The following is a 3,890-nucleotide window of genomic DNA, read 5'->3' on the forward strand; positions in this document are numbered from 1 at the left end:
TTTTAGATAAAGACTTCATTTCGGCGGCTATTTCATTTGAATGGTTGACTTGATGTAACCCAACACTCTTCCTACCTTGTGAATTTCTACCATTTTTGGATGATAATGTTCTATGCAAAGAATTTTCACTCATGCTCTCATAAAGATGCCACACGTCATCCTCATGCCTATCAATGCAAGAGCCACCCATGGAAGCATCAACCATGCCTTTGTAATTGTCCGATAAGCTCTCAAAGAAATATTGAACTAATTGTCATTTGGGCATGTGGTGATGTGGACACTTCCTAAGTAATTCATTAAAGCGTTCCCATGCCTCATAAAATGTTTCTCCATCCCCATGTGAAAATTCTCGAATTGAGGTTCTCATGGCATTTGTCTTAGAAACCGGATAGTACTTCTTTAAGAACTCTTGTTGCATTTTCGCCCAAGAAGTTATTAAAAAAGGCCTAAGATTGTTAAACCAGTATTTTTCCTTGTCTTTAAGGGTAAATGATAAAAGTTTAAGCCTTAAGACCTCTTCCGGCATGTCCGTATATTTTACAGTGGAACATATTTCAAGAAACTCATCCAAATGCTTATAGGGTTCTTCACTTGGAAGTCCATGATAGTTAGGAAGCATTTGAATAGTTTACGGCTTGATTTCATAGTGGTGTGCTCTAAATGGTGGCAATTGAATGCATATGGGTGTATTATATTCATTGGGCACATAGTGATCTCTTAAAGCAAGTGGAGGATTAGCAATTTGAGGTGCAACATGGACACCTTGATTTTGATTTCCTTGAATGATGGGAGGTTGTGGAGCATACATTGGCCTTGGCATTCCAAATGGAACTTGGCCTTGTTGTTGTTGTGGTTGGTGAATGAATGGCCTAGGCATATCTAATGGTACTTGAATGTTCTCATGATGCACATTTGGATGGAGGATACCTTGTTGGTCGATGTGACCAAGGTCCTCTACATGCTCTTCATTAAGGCCTTCCATTGATGTAATGGATTGGTTGGAACTAGAATTTCCTCTTCCCCTAGGATTTATAACTATGGATTCAAGATGTAAATCAAGAGGGACAAAAGTTGGTCTTAGTGATCTACGACCATGCATGCACAATGTAAAACACACAAGCACAATGAATGAATAAACACTTCGACTTCACAACAATTCAATGAAACTTCCTCCACAAACACTTAACCCATACTCCTATGCTTTAACAACAATGATGCAAAGAACAATTAAGAATGCCTTCATGTGGGCACACGATTTATCTAAGAATTTAAAAACAAGCCTCCACGTGGGCCGACGATTTAACTAAGGGATTGAGTAAAGAAAGTCTCACAAAGGTCCTTTAGCACTTCAACGCCAAATTTAGCTTAGCTTAGCAATTTTTTTTTTTTTTTTTTAGCTTTCTCCTTTTTTGCTTTGCTTGGTAGCTCCTTTGCTTACCTCCTAGCTCAATGCACTTCGTCAAAGATGAACAAATACAATAAGTAACAAAAATTGAAAACAAAGTAAAGACACGATCAAAAGAGTACTAATTCCTAATTGATTCCACAAATACGACGTTGCCAATCAATCAATCCCCGGCAACGGTGCCAAAAACTATGGTGGCTTTGTCGGTGATCGCACAAAACAATGCATAAAACTTTGAGTTTGGAAATTAATGTCAAGTGGACACCATAATTTAAATTTATAAACTGCTTAACACCTATGCTATGTAGTATGAGTGAGAAGGGATCGTCCTAAGGGATTGAGTTGTCGTACTAGCTTGAGGAATCATAATTAGGGTTAGTAGGTCGAGTGATCAAACAAATAGTTGGTTGATTAAACTAGAGAGCAAATTAAACTAAATAATTGAATGCAATAAAGAGTAAATAAGAGAGAGAGATCTTGGGGTTTAGAGGTCACCACCAAACAATACTTTTCTACACCCTTAACAAGTGACTAATGAGGGAAATGTGTGTTGCAATATTAATGTGTGTGTGTGTTTGGTTGATTCAATTAGCAAGGATGACCAATTAAGTATATATTGTCTAAGCAACATGTGAAAAGCACAATATATCTAACAATTAAGTATATATTGTCTAAATAGCATGTGAAAAGCACAATATATCTAGCAAGTCATTAATCATTTCATTAAGCTCACAAGCCAAATACACCATAAGGTTAGAGACATATGCTACTTGTATTCAAAAGTATGGAACATCAAACAACAAGCATGGATTATCCTCCCATCTAACAACTATATTACCACTACACTACAATTAAGCTAATGACATGAAATTAAACTAATTAAACTAAGGGAGAGGCACAATCCATCAAGCAATGAGCATGAACCATCAAGAAAATTACAAGAGCATTCTATTAAGCACTATGTTTTGACAATCTCTAGATTTATGACATTAATACACATAGACATGCATCAATAACACAAGAAATAGAGACAAACATATAAACATCAAATCTAGCATACATAGATATATGGATAGAATGAAATGATCAATTGGAAGCATTAAACCACATAAATCATTGAATAAACAAGATCTATATATATAAAAGTGTCAAAACATGTATTACAACACTAATCCCTCAATAATACACAAAATCAAGATGTAGAAAGCATGCTTGGGGCGCAAGAGGATGTCTAGCCACTCATGGTAATGCTTCTCCAACCCTCAAGGGTAAACTCCATGGAAGAAATCTACTCCTTGGTTGATGAAGAGCTCCCAAGCTTGTGTCTCTAGCCTTCTCCTCTTTTCTTCCTCCCTAAGAATAACCTCTATTGTGACAAATGGATCATTCTCAAAAAGTGTATCATATTCTATATATAGGTAGGTCAAGTGACACAAAAAATGAGCTTGGGTCGTGCACAAAATATTCCCCAATGATTGGATAAAGGACAACTTTTATGAGCTGGAAATTAAACTTTTTCCCACTGAAGGAAGTTCGATCGATCGAACCTTGGACTTGGATCGATCGAACATAGTTGAGATCTACCGAACTAAAGTTGGATCGATCCTCAATGGCGGCGCCTTTTTGGATAAAAACAAATTTGAGATATTTCGAAGATATTTTTGGGAAAAGGACAAAAGTGGTTGGTAGGGTGGTACAACTGGATAAGATCAATCATTTGGATAAGGATAAGGTAGTTCGATCAATCGAAGAATGATGTTGGATCGATCAAACTTTTGAGATCTCTAAAAATGTCATCATGGCTCTGATCCATCTTGAAGTGCTAAGATCGATCATGTTGGATCGATCGAACTTTGATCTGAGATCGATCGAAGATGTTGATTTCCACATTTTGCTTCCTTTTGCTTCCACTTGACTCCTTTCTTTGATTCATCCCAGAATTGCTTCATTTCTGCTCTTATTTGGCTGAGTTAGCTTATTTTCGGGATAAGTGCCTAAAAATGGAAATAACACGAAATCAATCTAAAACGGTAAAGTAAGATAGATAAAGGTACTAGAATACCTAAGCTTAATGGGTTTAAACACGCATTTTTCAGTGCTCATCACCACTCATAGATGGCGTCCTCCAACCCTCAAGGGCTAACTCCATGGTAGAGATTGCTCCTCTTCTTAGTTGATGGAAGAACTCCAAGCTTGTGTCTCTAGTGTATATATGTGTATATCTCAAGAATGGCTCATATTCCTTATATAGGTAGGTTAAATGTCACCCCTAATGACCTGGGCTCGTACACCAATATTCCCCCCAATGATTGATATGAGACAACTTTTAATGAGCTAGAAATTAAATTTTCTTGCACTTGGGGAAGTTCGATCGATCGAACTTGTGGTGAGATTGATCGATCATGGCTGAGATATATCGAATTTAAGCTGGATCGATCCTCTATGGCGGTGCCTTTTTGGATAAAGACAAATCTGAGATATTTTA

The 3,890-nt window shown here is 37.0% G+C and overlaps 1 non-coding gene across 1 annotated transcript; it reads left to right on the forward strand.

The window, feature by feature from the left end:
- Positions 1-263: 263 nt before the first annotated feature.
- On the forward strand, positions 264-370 carry LOC132275705 (small nucleolar RNA R71). Its single transcript, XR_009470712.1, has one exon. It is a non-coding gene; the product is annotated as a small nucleolar RNA R71 (small nucleolar RNA).
- The last annotated feature ends 3,520 nt before the right edge of the window (positions 371-3,890 follow it).

This window comes from Cornus florida, unplaced genomic scaffold, assembly GCF_030987335.1.
Source record: "Cornus florida cultivar Cherokee Brave unplaced genomic scaffold, ASM3098733v1 CherokeeBrave_3.0.0_Hap2_Chr09, whole genome shotgun sequence".
Classification (NCBI taxonomy): Eukaryota; Viridiplantae; Streptophyta; class Magnoliopsida; order Cornales; family Cornaceae; genus Cornus; species Cornus florida.